This window comes from Cnephaeus nilssonii (assembly GCF_951640355.1).
Source record: "Cnephaeus nilssonii genome assembly, chromosome: 10".
NCBI lineage: Eukaryota > Metazoa > Chordata > Mammalia > Chiroptera > Vespertilionidae > Cnephaeus > Cnephaeus nilssonii.
The window spans coordinates 12,981,878-13,008,010 of record NC_137081.1 but is presented as its reverse complement, the minus strand read 5'-3'; positions in this window follow the sequence as shown (position 1 = coordinate 13,008,010).

Here is a 26,133-nt window from a genome sequence, read left to right as displayed (position 1 = left end):
TCTTAGCTATTGTAAATTGTGCTGCTATGAACATAGCGGTGTATATATCCTTTCTGATTCGTGTTTCTAGTTTCTTGGGATATATTCCTAGAAGTGGGATCACTGTGTCAAATGGGAGTTCCATTTTTATGTTTTTGAGGAAACTCCATACTGTTCTCCACAGTGGCTGCACCAGTCTGCATTCCCACCAGCAGTGCACGAGGGTTCCTTTTTCTCCACATCCTCGCCAGCACTTGTCGTTTATTGATTTGTGATGATAGCCATTCTGACAGGTATGAGATGGTACCTCATTGTCGTTTTGATTTGCATCTCTCGGATAATTAGTGACTTTGAGCATGTTTTCATATGTCTCTTGGCCTTCCTTCTGTCTTCTTTTGAAAATATTCTATTTAGGTCCGTTGCCCATTTTTTTTTGATTGGGTTGTTTATCTTCCTTTTGTTAAGTTGTATGAGTTCCCTGTAAATGTTGGAGATTAAACCCTTATCGGAGATAACATTGGTAAATATGTTCTCCCATGCAGTGGGCTTTCTTGCCGAGAACCAATTCCAGCATGTAATAATTACAAGAGTTTTACCAAAAGGTTGGTGAAGCTTGGGGAGCTCAACAGGGTTGAGTCACATGTAGTTTACCTGTTGGAAACGGCTAAAGGGCACTTCCCCCAAACCTGAATGGGATTGTTAACTGCCAGGCAGCTCAGGGCATTTTATTGCCTCCTGTTGGCCAAACACCTGAACAGCTGTAGGCTATTCCCCAAACTGACAATGTTTCTGTACCCTTTGATACCGTACCCTTTGAAGTGTATATTTCCACCTTGCCTTGGGACAAATTGTGTTTAATGAAAGCACGGGTCCTTGGTCAAGGAGGGGAGTCTTCTAGCTCCTTCAGCTGGAAGCTCCTCTGACCTTCAATGTCTTTCAAAAATATCCTTCATCCACAGAATCCTTCTTAATCATCTACGCGCAGCCCTTTCTCCAGAATGCTGAACCCTTTGTAAGGCTGGGGAAAAAGAACCCTGGCACTTTCTTGTTGTTTTGTTGATGGTTTCTTTTGCTGTGCAGAAGCTGCTTCCAATTCTTTTTATGTGGATGCTATACACCTCTCTGCAGATATTAATTAGTACCTCCTTGAAGTTTTATTCTGTTTATTGCATTGATTGCATTTTTCCTCTTTTCTTTTTTCCTGACTGTTCTATTAAGTTACTTATTCATGAAATATTTATTGAGTGCCTTTTATATGCCAGGTATTGTTCTACATCTTGGGGATATAGTCATTAATAAGATAAAGTCCCCTGACCTTATGAAGATTAGAATAGACAAATGAATTACATTATGGCTATGAATAAAACAAAGCAGGATGAAAGTGTCAGTTTAGATAGACTTGCCATGGAAACCTTCTCTGTTTAAGTCTTCTTTACTCCCCTGTCTGCTCCCCAGGCTGGCCTGCCTCAAAGGCTGGGATCAGCTGGCCTGGTGGAGCAGAGTCCCTGCACACAAACACCTCAGGTGGCTTGGGCTCCCTCACAGCATGGCGGCTGAGGGCCAAGCAGGAATGTTCTGAGAGTGAGCTTTCTAAGAGATCAAGGCAGAGCTTCAAGACTGGTATTTATTACAGGGAAGTTATAAAAGCCAGCCCAAATTAAAGGGAAGGGGAATTAGACTACACTTCTTGATGGAAGGGTGGTAAGAAGAATAAGAATCATAAAATTTTACTCACATGTGGGATATAAACTGAAAGCAACAAATGAGAAACAGACAAACAAAAACTCATAGATAACAGACAACAGTATGGTGGTTACCAGAGGGGAAGGGGGGTGGAAGAGAGGTAAAAGGATAAAGGGGGTCAGATATATGGTGACAGAAGGAGACTTGACTTTGGGTGGTGAACATACAATGCAATATATAGATGATGTATTATAGAATTGTTCACCTGAAATCTATATAATTTTATTAACCAATGTTGCCCCAATAAATTTAATGAAATTTAAAAATGAAATTTAAAAAAAAGAACATGTAGGATGGGAGGTAGTGCCCATCTTAGGAAAGTACAACCTACTGCATGTTATGACATTGTCCATTCTGTTAAGCCAGTTGCTAGTTTCCAATCAATTTCTCATTTTTTTGAAATTGCGAATCTCTGGCTATTCCCTCTTTCATTCTTTTTTTTCTTATACATTACTATTCCTTCCCAGCCTACTTGGGTGTGGGGAGGGGAAGGAAATGAATGTGTGTTGTCAGCTGGCTGTTTTGAGGGTGTCACGGATGCCTGGCCTTAGATAATCCATACTGTAGACCGTTGAAAGATGATTGCGTGTGGGAAAACATGGCAGAGCTAAATGATGGCTGAAATAATGTATTTTTCTCTCCCCCTTTTTTGCTCTCGGTTTACATTTGAGGAAAACAAGGTACACAGAGTGTAGGTGACTTTCCATATCATGGCAGTTAGCAGCAGAGCTGAGCCTGCATTTAGACTTGTGTTCCTCAAATTCTCTGGGTTATAGTGAAAATAACATGTATATATATAAAAGGCTAAGTGATGGTTACGACTGGTTGCTATGACATGCGCTGACCACCAGGGGGCAGATATTCAATGCAGGAGATGCCCCGTGGTGGTCAGTGCGCTCCCACAGCCAACCTCCTGCAGCCCTATTGGCCCAGATCGCCGACCAGGCGGAGGGACCCCACCCGTGCACAAATTCGTGCACCGGGCCTCTAGTCAATTTATAAAAAAGACCCAAGGACCAAATCCTAACTAACAAACAAACAACCCCCTATTCAGAAGTCAAAAAAGCTTAGGAGGTTCTGAGTTAAACACTGTTAAAGGACTTGGCTGCAGGTCAGCTCTGAGCTTCTATACGCTGCAAGACCTTGTGGATCTCCAAGGAGGAGCGATGAAGGGGTGCTAGAGAAAGGGAGGGGAGGGTCATGTCAGTCCTCCCAGGTCTGTGACTGGTTTTTCTAGTTGCCTCTGGGACTGGTGTTTCACAGACCAGCCTGTGGGAAGTGGTCATGCTGACCCAAACCATCTAGATACATTCACAGGGGCTCTCAGCGGGTCCCAGGCCCCCTTGCCCTTCTGTCATTGTGTCACCAAAATGAGCTGCGTGTTTTCAGGGACCACCAATAGAGACGTTCCTGGCCAGATGGATGGTCAGTGGATACACACGGCCAAAGGGGTTTGCTGACTTAATAATGGCTGCTTTTCTAGACATCGGTTTTGTAACCAGGCACATCTAAGCAAGCAATTTAAGAGGCTTGCATTCATACTTGTGAGGCTCACAGAAAGAGACTCTTTGAATAACAGTACTATTATTTTTTTTAGGATCCTAACTTTCACTGCTTATTGGTGGTGGACTTGAGAAAACCGCTTTGCTCACGATGACTGTAATGTGGGCGACAACTATTTTCTGTCTTGGCAGAGCACTCGGCGTCATTTCCCTTTTGGCCACCAGATGGCAGAGCGCTCTCGTGCTATGAGCCTTGATGTTCTCCCAGGAAGGTTTATGTCGCTGCGAGTGGCTGCGGACTGTGCCTGTGAGGACTGGTCTTGCCGGATTCCTCTGGGCATCAGACTCCATCCCGTCTTAACGATGCTTGGATTTATTGCTGACGATGTGGATACTTAGGACCAGATAACTGAGCCATAAACAGGACCCTTATAAAAAGTGCTTCATGTTTTCTTAATGATGTCAGCTGTCACTGTTTACTCGCGGGCATTTGTCGTCTCAAGGACAATTTTCTGATAGCACAACCACCACAGTTTGTAAAGTTGGGGAAAAGTAAATTAGTAGATGTGTCCAATTTTAAAACGCCTTCCCTGCAGGCTGCTCATTTTGGACATTGTAAACAGCAACGAACCAAACGCTTCTCTCTTTTTAATCTGGATCTTAGGAACAAGGACATTATTATAGATTTTATGGGTGCAGAGTATTTCTGCTTTTCTAGTCAAAGACAGCATTGTCTGTTTCAAAGGGGATGAGAATTAAGATACACCTAAGATTCAGGAGGGATGGGGCCCCGGAGAGAAGGGAGAGATCCCAGGACAGAAACAGGGGGACCCCTGAGCACTGGGGCGGGGCGATTTAGGATTACGGAACCCATGGAGAGGAAGGTGGCCTTGAACCCTGTGCGGTGCGGAGACATGGAATATTAGCATGTTTCCAACTGGTTTGCCAGGCTTTCCCCTCAGACTGGTCCTTGGGATGGGAATGAAAGGACGAGGGCAACTGAGAGCAAACTTCATTCTCTTCACTTGCTCGGTCCTGGGCCCAGCAGCAAGACGGGGAACGAGAGTGTGTCTCCACCCGCAGCTGCAAATAGCAGCCGCTGCCCGTCCTGGCGTGCTCTGTCCTGGCGGCGGGAGGGCAAGGCGAGGTGGGTGGCACCTGCCCTCCCATGCCCTGTCTCTTCTTAGCATCTGATCATCAGCCTGTGGAGAGGGACCCACACGGGGGAAGCCCTGGCTTGGGTTCCAAGAAGCGTGTCATTGCGAATGTGTGTGTGTTAGGCACGGCCAGGGCGGCCAGGCTCTCCATGGCATGACGGGTCTGTGGCAGTGCGGTTTGTGTCGTGGCCGAGTCCCCGGCATCCGCTCCTCCGAGGGCCCATGGCTGCCTGCTGCGCCACCCGCCCCGCCCTTGGCCGCCAGCTGCTCTTCAGCGTCTCCGTCTGTGGGAGGGCCCCGGAGCTGCTGCGATGGCTGCCCTTGAGTCTGGGGGCTTCGATTCCCCTAACTCAGGCTGCACTGGCTTCCCCAGCAACACCCGTCCCCGCTGCGGTCAGGGGCCCCCTGGCTGAGGGACAGAGTCTGGTTGGTCTGAGCTCCCGGCTGAGGACGGAAGAATGAATGAGACACCCTTCTCCAAGGTCTCTTCCTTCTCAATAATTCTAAGTGCCTGCTGTGTTTCGAGACCCTGGGATTGTTGAGGTCAACGGAGGGAAAAGCATTACAATTATTTATTGTCGCAATTGCCATCTGTCTGAGACCCAGGGCCCCTCATCCATCTCTAGGAACATCAGCTCACCGCTGCGTACGGGGGCGGGAAGCGCTTTCATGAAAGATTCATAGAAAAATGCAATTTGTGGGGGCCACCCCCTTGGTACCTGAGATCATCAAGAAGATCAGCGTAAAAGAGGTTGTCCCAAAGCGCGTGGGAATGAGGGGGGATGAGCGTGAACTTGGCGCCTGTGACAGGCGGGGCGTTGTCTTCGGCTAGGACGTGTGTCGATAGACACGCTGGCTCTGCTTTCGACATCTTGTCTCCTCCTGCAGGAAACATTGGTTAGACTTCTCCCAGCTTCAGAGAATTTTTTAAAACCTGGCTGGAAAGAATCATAATAAAAATCTATAAGCGCTGGCTTTTATGTATCTCACTTTTATTGAATTCCTTTTAGTATGAAAGTAGCCTATTTGGTAGCATTCTGCTCAATGTCCGTCTACAGATAGAAAACACTGGGTGAGAGCCGAGAGGCAGAGGCAGAAGGGGGAGAAGACGCAGAGTGGGAGGAGGGGCAGACATGACATTCCGAGCTAGGGTGCCCCTGCATCTCTCATGTCCTATTTTAAAAAATATTTATTGATGTGTGTGTGTGTGTGTGTGTGTGTGTGTGTGTGTGTGTGAGAGAGAGAGAGAGAGAGAGAGAGAGAGGAACATCGATTTGTTGTTCCACTTATTTATGCATTCATTGGTTGCTTCTTTGTTTTCTTTCTTTCTTTTTTTTAAAAAATATATTTTATTGATTTTTTACAGAGAGGAATAGAGAGTTAGAAACATCGATGAGAGAGAAACATCGATCAGCTGCTTCCTGCACACCCCCTACTGGGGATGTGCCTGCAACCAAGGTACATGCCCTTGACCGGAATCCAACCTGGGACCTTTCAGTCCGCAGGCCGACGCTCTATCCACTGAGCCAAACTGGTCAGGGCCATTGGTTGTTTCTTGTATGTGCCCTGACTGAAGATGGAACCCCCAACCTTGGATGATGCTCTAACCCAGTGGTCGGCAAACTCATTAGTCCACAGAGCCAAATATCAACAGTACAACGATTGAAATTCCTTTGAGAGCCAAATTTTTAAAACTTAAACTTCTTCTAGCGCCACTTCTTCAAAATAGACTCGCCCAGGCCGTGGTATTTTGTGGAAGAGCCACACTCAAGGGGCCAAAGAGCCGCATGTGGCTCGCGAGCCGCAGTTTGCCAACCACTGCTCTAACCAACTGAACTCCCCGGCCAGGGTTTCATGTCCTATTTTGTTTCCTTTCTGTGTTTGTGTTTTTCCATAGGCTAGGGTGATTTTCTGATTCGGTTGAAGGTTGTTCTTGAAATTCCTTTTTTGTTCCCCCCTTAAATTCCACCTTAAAAAAAAAAAATCCGTGTTTACTAATAGATGACAAAACATCTCCTGTGTTTACAAATGGATGCTGAAAAATGGCACAGATTGGACAAAACATCAAGCAGCTTTATTTCCTTCTTTTTGGACAAAACCCTCACTCCCTCATCATTGTACTCAGAAACCCAGGTGTGGAGCCAACTGCGCGTCAGCTGATAACTGACTTGACGTTTCCCTTCGGGTCCTGGTTCAGTGGGGAAGGGTTTCACAGCGGCCGCTTTCCTCCTCGCCCTGCACCTCCTGGAGTCTCTCCCCGGCCTCCTTCCAGGCACTGTGCACTGCGGTCATGGCCACGGGGACGAGGCCGGAGGAGCTCCGCCAGTCACTCCGTGTTAGTGACGGGTGAGAGCTCTGCTCACGGCGCCTCCGTCCCTCCCTGTGCTGAGTGTGGAGTGCCACGTCCACGCTGCCACGTCCACGCAGGGTCCTGTGCCCCTCCGACAGCTGGCAGGAATGGGCAAGGATCACCCGCCTTGCCTTGCGGGGACCAGGACTCAGCAGGGCACCAGATCCTTCCCAGACAGCCCCAAACTCTGCCCGCTGGTCACATTCCATGTTTATTACTCCCCCACCCCCTTCCCTTGGGCTGGGCCTCTGCCCTGTGAGCGCCCCCAGCGGGTTGGTCTGAATTGGGGGAGCGGGTGCTCACAGGGTGTGAGTCCGTGGCTCACACAGCGCCTGACCTGGGGGGAAGCAGGGTAGACGCGTCCAGGCAGGGTGTCTGGTCCAAACAGCTGGGCTCACCTGAATGGCTCTGTTTGCAGATGGAGAGATGAGGTCAGAGGTCCTCTGACGGCGGCCTCAGGGAGCCACACCTCATGGGACCCGGCAAGGAGCTGGGAGGTACAGCACTGCACACCTTCAGCGGCTCCGGACGAGGGCTGGCCTTCTCTAGGCCCCGCGGTCCCTTCTGGGCTGACTCCAGCCTCCCCGCAGAAAGGGCAGCTGGCAATGACAACGGACAGGCTCTAGGCTCCCGCCTCCCTCGGGGAGGGGACCGCAGACACGGGAGGCCTTCGTGTGCTCGCTCCGCAGTCTGCGCGGTTCTCACTCCCAGAACACACACGGCGAACCCTCTCTCTGGGATCTCCCTAAATTGGGTATTTTGGTACAACCTGCTTCCAGACATTTCTTCTACATTAGTTCATTATCACTTAGGAAATTGCCTGTTCTCAATTATCCTGACAATCGCAAGCTCACAGGCCTAGATTTTCTGTTTCAATCTCCATCTAGTTTTTTTTTTTAATTCGTAGGGATGTCTGTACAATAGCTCTTTTGTCTTTTTCTTTCCCTGCACCTTGTAACTTCTCAGGACGTGGTGCTATCTTTCTTACACAACTTGGAGCTTGCTATGTATAGGCCCACTGGATACTGCCCTTTGCTTAAGCCAGCCACCCCCCCCCCCCCCCCCCCGCCAAGTTCTCCTGGGGGAACAAGGCTCTGCAAGGGGTGGCCAAGGAGACAGACACAGCCCACGAAGTAGAGCTTTCTGGCCAACTCTTTCAACGAGTTTTGATTTGAGCACCATCAACCTGAACTCATCATCCCCCCACCCCCACCCCACAATATGTCAAAATATTGCTTCAACTACTGTTTCACTCTCTCATCTTCAGTAGGATGAAATTACACCTGAAATATTACATTGACACAAAGATCATGGAATAACAAAACAGAAAGGGTCCTACATACATGTTCTGGTCCTCTCAGAAGGGGAAATGGAAACCCATGCAGAGAAGTAAGGTACTTGGGGTGGTGAACACACAATACAATTTATACTAATAAAAGGGTAATATGCTAGTTAGACCGGGTGACCGGACATTTTCCGGACATCTGACTTCCTTCCAGACAGTTAGGGGGGACCAGGTCAGCAGGGGGGCAGTTGGGGGACGACCAGGCCAGCAGGGGGGCAGTTGGGGGGCAATCAGGCAGGCAGGCAGGCAGGCAAGCGGTTAGAAGCCAGCGGTCCCGGACTGCAAGAGGGATGTCCGACTGTCAGTTTAGGACATCCCCTGAGGGGTCCCTGATTGGAAAGGGTGCAGGTCAGGCTGAGGGACTCCCCCCTCCGTGCACGAATTTAGTGCATGGGGCCTCTAGTATACTATACAGATGATGGATCCTAGAATTGTATACCTGGAACCTATATAATTTTATTAACCTACTAGAGGCCCAGTGCATGATTGAATCATGCACGTGTAGGGTCCCCTACACGCTTTTGCTTTTGATCACGGGGAGCTGGGTGCCTGTCCGCTAGTGCACCAGGCCTTTCAGAAGCCTCCAGCGCAGCGGAGGCTTCTGAAAGGCCTGGTGTCTGAGCGGACAGGCATCCAGCTGCCACGCTTTCACTTTCGATCGCTGGTGTCTGAGCGGAAAGGCATCCAGCTGCCACGCTTTTGCTTTTGATCACGGGGAGTTGGGTGCCTGTCTGCTGGTGCACCAGGCCTTTCAGAAGCCTCCAGCGCGGCGGAGGCTTCTGAAAGGCCTGGTGTCTGAGCGGACAGGCATCCAGCTGCCACGCTTTCACTTTCGATCGCGGGAAGCTGGGTGCCTGAGCGGACAGGCACCCAGCTCCCACGCTTTTGATGGTCCGTGGCCGCTGAGGGGGGCTACCCTGCTGTTGAGAGGCGCAGGGGGCGGGACTCCCACCCCCTGCGCCTCTCAACAGCCACTGAGGGTTGAGAGGCGCAGCTGGGTGTCTGCGCAGGCCCCCTCAGCGGCCGCGGATCTGGCCTCGATCTGGCCGTTGAGAGTCACAGGGGGCGGGAGTCCCGCCCCCCTCAGTGGCAGCGGATCCGTGCCTCTCAATGGCCGGATAGGCCACCCTGAGTCCCGCCCCCCAGCCTCCCACCGCCCAATCGTGGGCGTAGCGGAGTGATGGTAATTTACATTTTACTCTATTATTAGATAGGATGTTACTCTGATAAATACAGTTAAAAAGTAGAAGTAAGGGAATCTGAACAACTATCGATGGGCTGTGGGGGATTGAAAGTTGGCCCCAGGTCTTCCCCCCTCTCGGCACCCCACAAAGAGTGTAACTTAATAGTGCCCTCCAAGCTGCCTCCAGGCTCAGCCATGTCATCTGGCTTTGGCCAATGTGTGACACAACAAGGTGATGGAAAAGGCTTGTTCTCTCTCTTGCTCCTCGGCCACCACCATGAGCACACAGCCAGGCCAGGCTGCTGGAGGAGAGACGTGGGCCACAGAGCATGATCAGAGATCCAGTCTAGATCAGCCAATCCCAGTGGGACCCCAGCAAATCTCAAAGATGCCTGAGAAAGTAACACTTGTTCTTGCGTGGTGCTGAGGCTCTGTGGTTGGCTGTCTTATGGTGCACAGTTGTGTAAGGAACTGGACGTTGGTGTCAAACTCATATGCTGAAGCCCTAATCCCTAATGTGATGAAGGTTGGAGACTGAGCATTTGGGAGGTAATTAAGGTTAGATGAGGTCATCAGGGTGGGGCCCTGCTCTAATGGCATTCCTGCCCTTATAAGAAAAAACACCAAAACCCTACTCTCTCTCTTCCCCTCTCCCTCTTGCCTGTTCTCCCTCCCCTTTCACACACCACAGAGAGGCCACATGAGGACACGGAGAGGCCACATGAGGACACGGAGAATGCAGCTACCTACAACCCAGAAAGAGAGCTCTCCCCAGAAACCAACCACATCGGCACCCTGACCCTGGACTCCCAGCCTCCAGAATGGGAGAAAATACGTCACCCAGTGGTATTTTTGTTACGGCAGCCCGGGCCGACGAGGACAGGCAGCAGTAGGACACCCGTGCCGTGGGACAGTGGAGCCTAGGTCCAAGGCAACTTCACTGTGTCCAGAGCTCTCTTTCCACATTTCCTGCTGCCCCCCCGCCCCACACTCCTTTTTATGGGTGCGTGTAAGAAGGGTTGGACGTTCTCGCTTCCCTTCTCCTTCCAGCTGCTTCACTGGTGCCCTCTCCTTGTGCATGGGTGAGGCGCTGAGGGTGCATGCGGGCCAGGGCCCCTGCTCTGAGGATGGGCTCCTGCCTTCCCACAATCCTGCTCACTGCTGGGTGGATTGAGCCTCCTAAGCTGCTGCAACTCAGAACTATCTTGTCCTTTCCTTTGCCCATGTCAAATGACAACCTGATAGAAAAAGGGAGAGGGAGGCGTAGTCTCTGTTTTCTGGTTTCTTTCTACAATAAATAGATACTTTTTTTTTTTTTTTGCCGGGGGGTGGGGTGAAGCTTCTATTTAAACATAACTAAAAATTAATATTGGAGCAAAGGACTTCCTGGGAAGTTAACTTTAAACTCCAGGCTTCATATTATTTTCAGTGTTCACTAGGTGTAGGATTCATAGAAAGGAAAGATAAGGTCCCAGTCTGAGTTCAGGTAAAGAGGTCCACTATAGAACTAAAAAATATATGAATCATATTTATAATCCAGATTAAAAAATAAAATTCCACATTGTACTATTCAGATTAGGTATATGAATGTGTACCATTATGGAACTGTACAATAATTTTATTTGTTTCATTATTCATTATACTAGAGGCCCAGTGCATGAAATTCGTGCATGGGAGAGGGGAGGTCCCTCAGCCTGGCCTGCACCCTCTCCAATTTGGGACTCCTCGGGGGATGTCCGACTGCTGGTTTAGGCCCCATACCTGCACTTAAACTGGCAGGCGGACATCCCTCTCGCAATCCAGGACCATTGGCTCTGAACCACTCACCTGCCTACCTGCCTGATCACCCCTAACCCCTCTGCCTGCTTGCCTGATTGCTCCTAACCACTCGCCTGCCTACCTGATGCCCCTAACTGCTCTCCCCTGCCAGCCTGATCACCCCTAACCACCTCTGCCTCAGTCCCTACCACTTTGGCTTTGTCCGGAAGGATGTCCGGAAGATGTCCGGTCTAGTGAGCATATTACCCTTTTATTAGTATAGATTTTAAATGATAAATTCTAAACAAGAAGATGTATACATTCTTGTTTAGAAACATACATTTAATATATATAATATAAACTATATATTGTAATATATTACATATTAAATTATAATATATAATTTTAAGTAGATATAATTACACCAATGTAAATTTTATACACATGTAATTTAAACCATATAAAGTGTGGTAAGTGGAATTGAGGATAAAGAACTATGCATTGTGCCCACAGCCTTGAGGGCTAGTTTAGATTTTGCTCCCAAGGTTTCAGATGATCAATGTGAGAAAACCAGGAAAGAAAAAGTGATGGCCGGAAGTTTATTATTATTCTTTGCTGAATGTCTTTATGCCACTCTTTCCCAAAAGCGATTGAAGATGGCTAATTTAGTTTTCTCTGTGGAGTTTGCATAGGAAATGGGAACGAAGAGCAGCAAAGAGTTGAGAATAAAGGTGAAGGCTGAGGGGCAGGTCTGTCTGGTGCAGCTGGTTGACCCGGACCCTCCTATGCTCTTCAGACTCTCAGGTGAAAGCCCTTTCATCTGCCCCATTTTAATGGCCCCCACCTCCCACCCGGGAAAGGAGGCAGCGAGTTCCCTGGGCTCTCCTGGAAGCATCAGATTAATGTCAACAGAAAAACCTTTTATGCGTTCAGTCCACTAGATTAAGAACTGCTGGGTCCCACCATCGATGAACCTGACCTTAGACACGGGGGGGGGGGGGGGGGGGGGGGAGGGGGAAGCCAGGCAACAGCTGTTAAAGCAGGATTCTCTAGGCCAGAGTGGCCCTGCCCGTGAAATTGGTGTATCTCCTCAAACATGAGAAATAATACAATGGTTTAGTCACACAGGGAATCCATTAGACGTGGCAATTTAATTTCTCCTTCCTTAAGATCTTTTCTTGAGGGCTTGGGGGCAGGAGTGTCTCCCTAGTTAGCATAAGAGATCTGATTAGATCCCTCAGGATTCTTTGGGCGATATTAAGAATGTGATTTTTTTTTTAAAAAAAATGTCAGTCTCGTCTGGAAAGAAAATAGGTTATGAGCCTTGATCACTTATCATTTCAGATAAACAGTGAAATGCTAGAGGTTGGAGATCTGTCAAATGGGGCAGCAGAAAATATGATTATCTCCAAACACGGGAAGTGCGGATTAACAAATTTCATATCCAATCATAGTTATTGAGCGTTGGCTTTGCTAAACGGAAAACCCGCCATTCTGAGTCAGTGAGTGTTCAAAGCTTCACAGAATAAATCTGTATTAAATGAAAAATAAATCAATTCTCACGGTCGTAGAGCCTGGAAAATTTACAGTTGATGTAAGAAAGAGCAAACCGCACCCCCCCCCCCTCACCTCTGCCTTCCTCTTTCCCCTGGTTCCCCCCCCCCCCCCCCACACTCCACTTTACACCTACCAGCAAGTCTCAGGGCTCCCCACAGCCCTGCAGCTCAGGATTCCATAGGCGCCTGCCGAAGGGAGCAGGGGCTCACCCTTAACTGGTCGGTTTCATCAGGAGCCGAGGGCTAGGATCGGAAGCTCTGTTGCTTCATCCTGGGCTCATTCCCCCAGCTAGGCCGCTGTTCCTTCGAAAACCGCAGCAGCGGATATTAGAAACAAAGAAAATCAGACAGTAGTGTTTTTTAAAAGATGCTTTCATGAATTCCATTTTCAGCTTACAAGAAGAGGTTTTACCAAATCTTTGGCAGCACCAAGCTCACTCCCGTTTCAAAAGGAATTAAAGATGATTTCCCATTCTAGAGTTTGAGGTGGGTGGCATTTTATTTTAATAATTAAAAGAGTTGTCTTATGGGGTAGCATCTGTCTGAAGGATTTAGGATATTGCTACCAAGGTCCCCAGGTGTGGGGAGAGATGGAGGATTAAGAATCTGGGCACGCTGGCCCTGGCCAGGTGGCTCAGTTGGTTGGAGCGTCGTCCTGTACACCAAAGGGTAGAAGGGTGGTGGGTTTGATCCAGGGTGGGGGCTGTGTGGAGGCAACTGATTGATGTTTCTCTCTCTCTCTCTCTCTCTCTCTCTCTCTCTCTCTCTCTCTCTCTCAATTAAGGAAAAAAGCATGTGGATACTGTTTCCTGGACCAAGCTGGTCCCACAGGCAAATCCACTTCTCTCTACCTTCCTGCAGTCTTTCCAGGGGTTTGGCGCTCTGAGGCCCCTTCTAGCTCGGATCGAAGTGGCATTGCCTCTGTAATCAATAGCTGAACTCGCCACTCATTCCAGGAGGAAGCTGGAGGCAGCCCCAGTGTCTGGCGCGGATGCTTCCCTCCCAGGCTGAGTCCAGCAGGACGTGCCCGCTCTCAGGGTCAGAGGCCTTTCCTGTGAAAGTTGGCTCTTTCCTTTCGTATCCTGTGGGTCCTGCAAGACCTCACTAGTTTGAGGTATAATCTGGAAGCATTAGGCCTAAGAACCTTAATGCTCATTCTGCCACCATGGCTGAGTCTTTTCAAGCTAAGGGGGTGAGGGGGTAAGAATTGTTCAAGTCCGTTGGGAGGAGTTTTGGGGAAAAAAACAACTTTCTTTTTTTAATTGCCAAAGGTAGTGCCAGCGAGACATTCTAACTGAGAGTGTCCAATTCACGTGAAGAGAGGCACTTAAACTGCAAACCCCGCCTCCCATGGAGACGGATCTTGTCTAGTTCCTGTGGGCCTGGGCAGCAGAGGCGTTCTTGTTACTTTTCAGGTAACAATGACTGGTCGATGATCAAAAAGCTGGTTGAAGTGGGGGAATCCTTAAAACGTTATTTACATGCCATAAGCATGTGTTGTAACTGAAAACATGTACCTTCTTTCAGGGGTGCTAAAATGCACTTTTTTTTTTCACCTGAACACTTCTGACATCGAGACTGCTTTATAATCACACTGTCCGCCAGGCAAAATTCGAGACGTAGTTGCCATGGCCAGAGGATCACATGTGTTTGCTTTCCTGGTGGCATGGCTGGACAGCCGCAGTCCCAGTGTGGTAAGCCACAAAACGTGTAAGGACTTTGAGGAAGAAAAGCAGGTCTTGGCTATCGTTGAAAAATATTCCTCTGACATCTTCTAGTAAGATCAAAAAAGTGAGGGCATTGAAACTTGCTGAGTGGATGTCAGGGGCTGGGGAGAATTTTTGGAAACAATTGTGGAGCATTCTTTTAAGAAATGCTGCGTCACAGTCACCCCCATGGCATGGGAAAAGATATTGAGTTGAAAGATACAGATTTCCATGACTCTAGAAGGCAAATGATGTGAGTTGGACTCTGAATATCCAGAAGTTTTAGGAATACATTAATCAATGTATTTTTAAAAAATATATATTTTATTGATTTTTTACAGAGAGGAAGGGAAAGAGATAGAGAGTTAGAAACATCAATGTGAGAGAAACATCGATCAGCTGCCTCTGGCACACCTCCTACTGGGGATGTGCCCGCAACCAAGGTACATGCCCTTGACCGGAATCGAACCTGGGACCTTTCAGTCCGCAGGCCGACGCTCTATCCACTGAGCCAAACCAGTTAGGGCTAACCAATGTATTTTGCATATACAGGTATATTTAATGTATGCACAAGACTGGTAGGCAACAATCAATGTCTTCTATGTCTAACATAATTTGTTCAAGAAGAATAAAATAAAAATTCTATGTGATAAAAAAGCTCTGATTATAGTTTTGGCTATATTTTTTTCTTTCTAAGTGATATGCATAAAATAATGCACATTCTAAAATCAACGGTACCTTAGATTGATGAAATACAGTAAGCATAAATTTGTTCTCCAATCTTTTGATGCATGAGCAATTTTCTTTGATCATCAGTTGGTGTGCTTGTCTTTCTTGCATCTTCTATAAATTTTGGTTGCAATTTTTTAAAAGTGAAGTAAGAACTGAAAGACAGTGAAGAAGAGCGGATTTCAGCAATATTTAGGAGGTAAGATTGGCAGGGTTGTCTATCTATTTGGATTTATGGGGTAAGAGAGAAGGACACATGGCCATTTCCAGCTTTTAGGCCGAAAGGGTTGACAAATCATGACCCTCGGGATAAATCTGGGCAGCCACCTGTTTCTGTAAATAAAGTTTTATTGGAATACTGCTGATACCATTGTAATAACCTGGTTATTATTTAGCAGGAAAGGAGGAAAGGGAAGACTAGATAGTACAGGCATGCCATTTATACAGCTTGCTAGGAAGCTGTAGTTAACACTCTCGGAGTCTGTTCCTGCTGATTGCTGGGGGAGGGGACTGGACAAAGGCAGTTTAGGCGCATGCCCAGTAAGGTCTGCGTGACGGGAGAAGGTGCTCACCTGTCAATCACACCTGGAAGTGAGTCAATGGCCAGAATAGGCGTGGCCACTGCAGGGTGTGACACTGGACTATTTAAACTCCCGGACGAGGGAGCACACTCTCTTGGCTTTTGCTCTCTTGGCTCTAAGCTTGCCTGTGCTCCTCTGACTCCTGTCTCAGGGGACACTCCACGTGGCTCATGTGGGACCCACACAATGGACTCATGGGCTTTAATTAGCCTGATACTGGACTGGACTTGGCCGGAGCGTGGAACAGAAGCTCTGGACACTGGCCTTGCTTCTGGTTTCAGTGGAACCTCAGCTGCCCCCCTTTCAGGACTGGGCTAAGGGACATGGGCTGGATTCTGGAACCTGAGAAATGTGACTCCAGAAACCATTCATTCTCCTGTGTGAATCTTAGAAAGTTCATTTTCTAAAGGTGTGGTAAGGACCCCACTCCCACGAGCGATGGAGGAATTTGATTCCCTGGTAGCACTGTCACACCTATTCATTTATGTATTGTCTATCGTTGCTTTCCCATTATAACAGCGGAATTCATTCAGTAGTCGTGACAAAGACTGTATAGCCCAAAGACCTAAAATACTTATTATCTGGCCTTGTCCAGAAAGAGCTTGCCAATCCTTGGACTAGGGCAGTGGTCGGCAAACTGTGGCTCGCGAGCCACATGCGGCTCTTTGGCCCCTTGAGTGTGGCTCTTCCACAAAATACCACGGCCTGGGCGAGTCTATTTTGAAGAAGTGGCATTAGAAGAAGAAGTTTAAGTTTAAAAAATTTGGCTCTCAAAAGAAATTTCAATCATTGTACTGTTGATATTTGGCTCTGTTGACTAATGAGTTTGCCGACCACTGGACTAGGGGAATAGCGGTGTCCTCAAGTTAGTAACGAATATGAGAGGAACAGATTTATAGGGAAAGATGATGCGTTTGCTATAGTGGACTTCTCTTATGAATGGATTTATAGATAAGTGAGCCATGTATTTGTGTAATGAGAACTCTTGAATTCAGTGAAATGAAAACCTCAACTGAAGGCAAAAATATTTGTAGTGATCTGGAAGGAGAGTGTTAACAGAGACAGATCCTTTTGACATTGGTTCTGAACTAGAAGCATGGAGAAAGAAAACCTGATATTCAAAGGGTTTGATTGTCAGCCCCTTATGAGCATGAGTGTACCGATCACACACCCAGTGCACTTCCACCGGAGGCCTGCAGACGGAAGTGAGGCAGCGTCGGGCAGCTGTGGGAACGGGGAACGCGGTCTCACCACCGGCAGCTCTTTGGGGTGGGCCCGCGCCAATGGTATGCTCCCCAGAGCTCTCCAACTAAACATGATCTGGATGACTGTGATCCACTCAACACCCAGAAAACGAACCCTGAAGGCTAGTTTCATACATCCTCTATCCTCGGAAGGTGAAACCAGGAGCTGTATTTTAGTTGGTTTTCCTTGGAGCCTGAGAACCAGTGAAGCTAAAGAAACAATGTGAGAAAGCGATCTGAAGGAAGCAGGAATGCCACTTTAAAGGTTCCTCAAGTTGGGGTGGAGGGTGGCTTTTCTGCATAACCAAAGGCCAGTCATGCTGGGCTCCAGAAGGACCAGATTGCTGTCTGATGACGTCAGCCTCTCTCCTTCCTGCTGACCATGGCCTCGTCATTACAGAAACCGGGAAGGTCTGGGGGAAGAGCCACCGGATGGGGTGGGGGAGTTAGGGTGGGAGGTAGGGTGAGGTGGGGGTGGGTGGGAGTTAGAAACGATGTTTTAATCTCACTTTGGGGAAAACCCTTAGCGTGCCCAGGGAGGAAAGGCCAATTGAAATTCATTAGACAACTTTGAGTGAGTTCTGATCAAATACAGAATCACTTGCGCTGCGAAAATCAAAGAATGCCAGTAAAAAGAAAACACAGATGAGATAAAGAGATCAACGTCAGGCCTCTTCTGGGAAGGCTCGATAGGATATTAAGAACCTGCTTGAGCTTGGGATGTTGAGGGTGCCTCCTCAGTGAGCAATCTGCTCAGTATGGGCTAAGGATTTGTCTAACGGAGGTCACCAGTTCACCCCGGGTAGGCGGTCCCGCACGCCTCAGGGCTGCCTGGAGAGGGTCCGGATGGACGTGTCCGTTGCTTGAGCTCTTTGCAGTTTTGGGCTAAGGAGGGAGGTGCTGGGGATGAGCGAGGTGTCACGACTGCTGGGCTCCTGGGAAGGGCAGGGAGGTCCCACACAGCTGTGGACTGTGCCGTTTAGCATTGACCTCCTCAGGGCTGACCCGCGAAGGCAGATCCAAATGCTGGCAAAGGGAAGGAGAGAGAGGGGAACGAGGCACGTAAGCCAGCCATTTTGTTAGACCGACGGCAGCTGTGGCCACCTCTTCAAGGTGACCTTAGACACAGCTCTGTGGCAGTGCGGAGAAATTCCCGGGCGCCGGGCAGCCCGGCTCCTGTGTATGCGTGGCGTGTCGGCGGGCAATTACTGAGCATGGAGAAAGGGATTTCATTATTAATATATGAATTATTAATTATTATAATTGCATTTGTCATTTATGGAACACCAGCCACGCACCAGAAGCTGAGCAGATCTTAAGGGTCCCTGCCCCTGGGGGTGGGAGGTGACTGAGGTAATTACATTTGCAATAGATGCAATCCCAGGCTCACAGCATAGCGGTGGCATATACTCCGTGCATGATGTAACTCCTGCTCTTTTCCTCTCTCCAGCTCCATTTATCCTCATATGGTTTGTCTAATTTGTTTATGTAAAGAGGGGGGGACGAGCTATTTGTCAGGAGGAAAGATGCTGCATCAGGTCATTTTAATTAGTATTTATTACATCTTCCCGCTGGCAGCGGGAAACCAAGGGAGGAACGCTTCCATACACAACGCAGGGGGCGGGGCTCTTCCCCTGCCAGCCACCTCCTGGCTCAGAAGAGGAGTCCACGCACGGGCGGGCGGAGGGACCAGTCTTGCCCTGTGGGGAAGCCCCTCGGTCACCGGCGTTTATTTGCACGGTATGGCCCGCACATCTTCCAGTTAAATTTAACACTTAATATGTGGAGTCTAGAATGGTAAGGCTGGAAATGACTTTTTTTTTTTTTTAAAAAAACAATATATTTTTATTGATTTTTTTTACAGAGAGGAAGAGAGAGGGATAGTGAGTTAGAAACATCGATGAGAGAGAAACACCGATCAGCTGCCTCCTGCCCACCTCCTACTGGGGATGTGCCCGCAACCAAAGTACATGCCCTTGACCGGAATTGAACCTGGGACCCTTCAGCCCGTAGGCTGACACTCTATCCACTGAGCCAAACCGGTCAGGGCTGGAAATGGCGTTAGACATCCTCCTTCCCAAATTTCTCATTTGGCAGGTGTGGAAACGGAGGCTTCCGATGTCACGTCACCTGCCTGAGGCTTCCTGGTGAAGGCCGAGCTGGGACGGCCATGGGGTGGGTCGGTTTCCAGGTCGGGGACCTGCCGCTGGTGCTGTGTCCCTCTCCTTGGAGACTAAGCTGGAACAGGATTGGACTCCGGGGTTTGCAGGGGAAAACAAGTCTAAGTCACGAGGGTGCGTTCCTGTAAGCGTTTCCCAAGCAGACCCTTACAGAGCTTCCTCTTTCTGCTTCCACTCTGCTCTCCGGCTAAAGGCTCCCCGGCCAATGCCATTCATCACACACCAGGGTTCTCCGCCAGGGGGGGACTCTCGCCACATGCTTCCTCCAGCTCCCATCTCCACAGCAGGGCAAGGGCTTGCCAGGGCCGGGCAGTCCCACCCGGTGGCATCTGTCCACCCAGGAGAGCGGGCTTCCCACCCCTGGGTGTCGGGAAGATGGTCAGAGGCCCTGCTTGCCAGGGCTCAATAGTGTGCCTTCCCTTAAACGGCAACTTGGGCTGTGTTCCCAGAGGGCTGCGGGAAGCACATGGACTCCGGCCACATTTCGGTCTGAATCTCGGCAACTCATTTTAGGGGCCCGAGTGCTCGGTACCTCGCAGGGATGCGTTCGCTTTTGGGCCCGGTGTGAACCGCAAGGAGGCTGGGCGCGGCACCGCCTCCCTAAGCTGGGAAGAAGCACAGCGAAACGACGACCTTCGCCCCGGGGCTGTTCTTTTTCCGAAATCCTGAGCAATGCAGACCCTTGGTGTTCCTGTCAGCCTTCACACGTCCTCTGCTGGGACGGGGGGCAGTCTCCTGGGTCAGCATTTACTCACCTCCTCTTCCTCCGAGACCGCCGTGGGGTGTTAATGAAACCCACACAGCCTTCAGTAAACGGGTTATTTGTTTACGACGAGCACTGTGACATGGGAATATTACCTCTAGCAGGGCTTTGGCATTGGCTTCTGGGGACATTCTCCCTCTGATTCCAGACTCCTCGTCTCCCAAGGACGATGGGATGTCTGCATTGAACTCCTCCCTAATCCGGGCATGTTCATGTTGGAGGTTCAGATCCAAGTCCGGTTTCTTTGTACTTGAGAACTATTTGCTTTCCCAGCTGGACTTGAAGACCCCCGCTTGCCCCAACACCAGGCTCCCGTCTGCCGTTTTTTTTTTTTAAAATATATATTTTATTGATTTTTTGCAGAGAGGAAGGGAGAGGGATAGAGAGTTGGAAACATCGATGAGAGAGAAACATCGATCAGCTGCCTCCTGCACATTCCCTACTGGGGATGTGCCCGCAACCAAGGTACATGCCCTTGACCAAAATCAAACTTGGGACCCTTCAGTCCGCAGGCCGACGCTCTATCCACTGAGCCAAACCGGTTAGGGCCCGTCTGCCATTTTGAATGCCTGCTTCTTTACCCACCTTGTGACTCGTCGCCCACGCCAGCTAAGACTCTGTACCAATGCCACGTTCCCGTCTGTTTTTGTAAGTGCTTTGGCATTCGGACCGCATATACATTTTATTGAATTTCCTTGTCTTATGGCTTTTCCACCGGGGATTGGGAGGCTAATTCAGAGCCACGTGATTCCAGGGAGATGTGTGAGGAAAGCAACAGGGATACCGTTCTGTAAGGTCCGCCGGGTCCAAACAAGGGATCCATATGTTTCCATTTCCCTAATAGGCAGAGAAAAATAAAAAAACAAAGAGGCCTAGAGACACGCACCTGCATAAGCAGCCGAGCAGAAGTAACCTATAAACACATGAAACGCAGCGAGCGAGCTCTCCAACAATTCCATCTGCATTTTATTGAAAGAAGCCTTTGAAAAGGAGAGAGGGAAGGTACCATTTACAAGAACCAGTGGTATAAATCCTGCCACGGTGCCAATTGCTAAAAGCCTTGGAGCCCGGGGAAGGAGGGAGAAATCCGCTCATTCACAGCCCCCAGAAAACAGGCAGCCGGGCCAGCCGCATACCTCATGCGCCCCGAGGGATTTACACCTTGGACTGGCTGATTGCATGCATCACCTTGGACTGATTGCTTCTGGAGAGAGCGTTCCTTCACAGCGGCTATGCTTTCTCACTGCAGGGCTCGGCTCAGTTCCATGCTGCAGAGCCTCTTTGGGACCCTTTGCGTGAGCGATGCGGGGAAAGGGAATGTTTTGTTTGTTGGTTTCTCTGGTACATTTCAAGGCTGATTTACTCTTAAGCTGGGTGCAGAGGGAAATCCCATCATTCCCACACCAGGTGAATCGGAGGTCGCGTGGCCTCCTGCCCATTTCTACGAAGGCCCCGGCGTGTTCCTTTCCCAGATTGTTATCTCCCTTAAAAAACCTCTCACGGGCACATTCCGTATCTTTTTTCTTTCCTTTCCTCTCCCTTCTCCTTTTATTTCTCTCCCACGGGGGAAGAATTTTGTTCCGCAGATTCATCCTGCAGCGTGGCTGGAATCAGTGCGTTTCCAGGCTCAGGCTTTCTCCCCGTGTGTTCTTTGTCCAGCTCTCCCTGAAACCCCCGGTTTCTCTGGAGGCTGCCCACCTGCCCCATCCTCTTTAGGGCTTTGAGGATTCCTGTCCTGGTTCTTTTGCTCGGTGTCATCCTCATTCCCGGGGGACGTGCCCAGGCCACCGAAGGCGTCTCTGGAAAACCGTTCAGGCCATCTCAACTGGCCGCACTGGACCGCAGAGTTGAGGGAACAAGGGTTTGCGAATGCTCGGCGGTCTCTCCAGCACAAGCACCATCCACCAAACCGCCGCCAGCTGCGCTCGCTGGAAGGTGTGTATGCCGGGGCCGTGCACCAGGGGGCGCTGCAGGCTCGCACACGGGAGGGAGGCCGCCAGCCCCGGGAAGCCGCCGCCGTGCCTGGGACCCTGGGACTCGGGAAAGCGCCCAGCCCGACCCCTCCACGCACGCCGCGAGCCCTGCACTCCGTGTCCGGGTGTCTCAGATGCTATCGGGCGCCCGCGCCTTTTTTCTCAGACGCCCGCCCGTGTAGACCTGTCAGGGCGCCTCCAGGATTGTGGAGGGCAGGGCTTGGAGCTGCCTGCAGCATTTGAACAAGTGCTGGTGTCGCCTGCACACCTGAAGATCCCCTCTGCTTTTAGTTTATCGACACCTGAGTGCGGGACACCCCCCCCCCTCCCCCCGCCTCCAATGACTCCATGTGGCCACAAGAAGTAGTTGCAGTTTTTCTGGACGAGTGAGTGGATGAACCAACCTAGGAGCCTGCTCGGTGGGAGGCAGCGGTGGTGGGAGGAGGCATGAGCTGGGCTGACCCTTGAAGACTTGGATTGGAGCTTCTTTGTCACAACGGAGAATCTTGGGCAGGTTGCTTAACCTCCCTGACTCCCTGGGCCTCAGTTTCCTCCTCTGTAAAATGGGAATGATGCTGCTGCTGGGGAGAGCAAATCACCCCCATGCCTTCCTTTGTTTTCACGGCGCTACCCTCTCGTGGTTTTTTCTTTTCTTTTCTTAAAATGTAAAAAAATTGAGATATAATTGACATAACTCTCCTCATTTCTCTTCTCTTTCTCAGGCTTTTACAAAGTGTCCTTTTAATAAGATTCTTAAATATTTGTGTCTCCTGGGTTCTATCTACACCTGCTTATTCTCTGGTTGTGATGGTTTTCACCGATCCTGGTGCTTTCCCTGGGCAACACTGCCCACCAGAATTCAGGCTGCCCTGTAGGTTCCCAGTCCCCACCTCCACTGCCAGCCCGGCCAGAGGTCAGCTGCAGGTTTCTGCGCACACCTCCCGAGGGCCATATGCGTGCCCCAAACTTTCTTCTCTGACCTCCTCACCCTCCTCCCGAGTTTCCTGCCTCACAAATAAGACCATTTTCTCCCCGGCTCCTAAGGCAGACCCTGGGAGTCATCCTCGCCTCCTTCTCCTCCACTCCCATGGCCACGGGTCACTGAGAGCTGTTGCTTTTCCTGTCTCTCCATCTGCATCCCTTCTCCACCTTCCCACAGCCACTGGGTGCAGCGCCGCCCCCCGCCCCTGCTCACTCCCTGCCTCACTCCCTCCCCTCCCCAGCTGCAGCCAGAGAAACGTTCTCAAGTGGCTGTGATGAGCCATTCCTCTGCTGCAGCTCCTGCTGAGGTTTCTGTGAGCTGAGCTCTCCTCACTGTCTAGAGCCACAGCTGGCCCTCGTGACTGGGCTCTGAGTCACTGCCACCAAGAAGCTTCCTCAACTGACCTCCCCCCATGTCTGGGTGCAGAGAGGGGGCTCTGCTGTCATTGTGCCCATCACGCTGGGTTCTGATTTATCCTCCTCCCAGCACGGGAGCTCGGAGGGCAGGGGCTCTGATGTCATTCATTCCTGTGCCCAGCACAGTGCCTGGCACACACTAGGTGCTCAGGGGGTGTCAACTGATGGAACAACAGATGAGTGAAGGGGAAGGACCCTGCCCACTGTGAAATGCACGGCCAATGGGAGCACATTGTTGTTAGGTGGACTGTCCGCCTGGCGTGGGGACAGGAAGATGAATCCGTCATGCAACTGCTCTCAGTGGAAACACATCTTGAAAACCATCACTGATGCGACGGCCATTGACGTGGCTTGTATTCAGGTCTTCAGATCCTGGTGAAGAGCCATGTCCTGGTACCTGCTCTCCTGTTGACCTCTGCTCAAGTCTGTTTCATGCCTGGAAGCCACTGGGGGGCCCTTCTGCTTCTCATGGGTCAGCCTCAGGTCTCAAAGGGCATGAGCACCTTCCCTTACTTTAAACGGCCCAGACTGCCTGGCTCAAGGACCCCCAACATGGTTAGCAGGCGGGTTTGGTAGGAAAAGAGAGCCCAGGAGACTTTGAACCTGGAGAGACCCAGACCTGCAGGTGCCTCTTCTATTGAGCCATGAGCTCAGGGGGGAAGAGGTGCTGGGAGTCTGTGCGACAGGAGCTGCATGATGACCACGGGCCCATCTTGGATGCTTGGCTATGTGGGGGCTGGTTGTTCTTGCTTAAGGGATGTGATGCAAGGTCATCGTGGGAAAGGGCTGGAGGACAGAGGCACAAGGATTCGGTGTTTGTAGGACAACCGATTGGGACCTCCTGGCTGAGGATGGCACATTCTGGTTGTGGAGAACGGCCTCGTGCTCCACCTCTTAGAAGCCTAAGCTCTTACCACCTTCCACTAGAACGGTTTGGAGCTGATATTCTGTCAATGTCTCTCAAGGGCATGGTATCGTCTATAGTTCAGGACTTTTCTTTATGCTCAGGTCCTTTTAATCACAGCCCAGGGTCCCCAGTTCACCAGGATCAATATCCTGACAGGATGTAATCCATCAGCTTGGGCAGCCTGCCAAGGGGAGGGCTCTGAGCATCATGGTGGCCAGGGTGGGCTTGGCTGTGCCGGGCAGGAGCCTGTGCTCTCACCAGGCCCCCATCAGCTGGGCCTGCTGGGCTGGTGCGATGCCAGGGATGCTTACAGAGATGCCCACTCCCCTGGGTCTGTGGCCGCTCAGGCTCCTGCCTTGTGCACCTGCGGTGTCAGATGCTTCTCCTCCATGCTGCTGTGTGCTGGACTTGAGACACGAGGCCAGAAGGGCTCAGCACTCTTGGGTCATCTGGTCTCCCCTCCCACCGGGCAGTCTCTTTCCTCATCTCTGTCCGGCACAGTTAGAGGAGCCTCATGCAACAGAGTTTCAGCCGCTGTCCTTGAAGGAACAATTCCACACACATGCACAGCTGGTGGTTTTAGAAAATCTGCAGTGTTGTATGATGGATGCTGTGTAGGGTGAGAGCAGTCCCTGGTTTTTGCTCTTCAAAAAAAAAAAAAAAAAAAAAGATCCCAACTTCTCCTCTCTCTTTTTATTTTTTCTTCCTTTAAAAAAATTAAATAAGTTGAATTGCTCTGAACAACTACTGGCTCATCCCTAATTAGCATACCCTTTTGAGTCTCTTGCCTGAATTTTCCTCTAGACTCAGGGTCTTGTGCTATATTGTCTCTATCTAAAAGCACTTTCCTTTACCTTTTACATGCTACAGTGCAGTGAATCTAGCCCGAACCAACCTGCGGGGCACGTTCCTTTTATCTGTACCCCAGAGGATCTAAATGTATAGTTACTTGCAATTAAGCTGACCTGGAATCTGAGGACTCAATTTAAATGGCCGTGTGACCTTGAGATGCCTGCTTAACTTCCCTGAAAGTCAAGCTCTTCATCTGCAATGTGGGGTTGATGTTAATTCACTGGGCGGGTGTGAGTGTTAAATGTGATAATGCGTGTAACATGCTTAGCAGAGAGCTTGCCATGTGGCAAGGGCGCACCTCCTTAATGTTTACTTGGTATCTAAATGGTAGCAATAGGCAGACCCACAGAGATGTCTACTCACCGTTCGGGGACTGGGCTGATGTTATTATTATTATTTAAATATATTTTTATTGATTTCAGAGAGAAAGGGAGAGAGAGAGAGAGAGAGAGAGAGAGAGAGAGAGAGAGAAACATCAATGATGAGAGAGAATCATTGGTCAGCTGCCTCCTGCATGCCCCCTACTGGGGATCAAGCCTGCAACCCGGGCATGTGCCCTTGACCAGAATCGAACCTGGGCACCTTCAGTCCGCAGGCCGACCCTCTATCCACTGAGCCAAACCGGCTAGGGCTGGGCTGATGTTATTCAAGGGGAGAGAGCCTCAGAAGCAAGAGTCAGGAATCCCAACTCTGCCCCTTACTTTCCTCGCCATCCTGACACGTTACATGACCTCCCGCAGCCTCATTCCGGCTCCTAGAAAATGGTGGTTGTGAGGATTAAACGAGGGAATGTCCGAAGGAACAGGTGATGGTGTGCTTGGTACTTAGTGGGCACTGCATTTCACAGACTAAGGAAAAGCTGCGACACTACCTGCTTGTTCTTCTCCCAACTCTATGTGCTCCCTCCTCTTCCCCCAGACAGAGGCTGACAGCAGCACCACCCTTCACACAACATCCCACCCGGTCCTCACCAGCACCTGGGAGCCGGGGCATTTCCAGTGCACTGAAGGAAACACCCTGGGCCGGTGTGCAATAACATCCCCATGCAGCCCTGCCATGCATCATGCCACGGAGACATCCTGACGACTGGGTTTTGGCAGAAGAGCCGTGGGAGTTTTAAGCACTTTGAAGGCATGTGGGGAAAGAAGGTCAGAGGAAGCTGCGACCTTTTCCCACGGAAGATGCTTGGCTCAGGGAAACTGGTACCTCTAGCCAACCAGAAGCGAA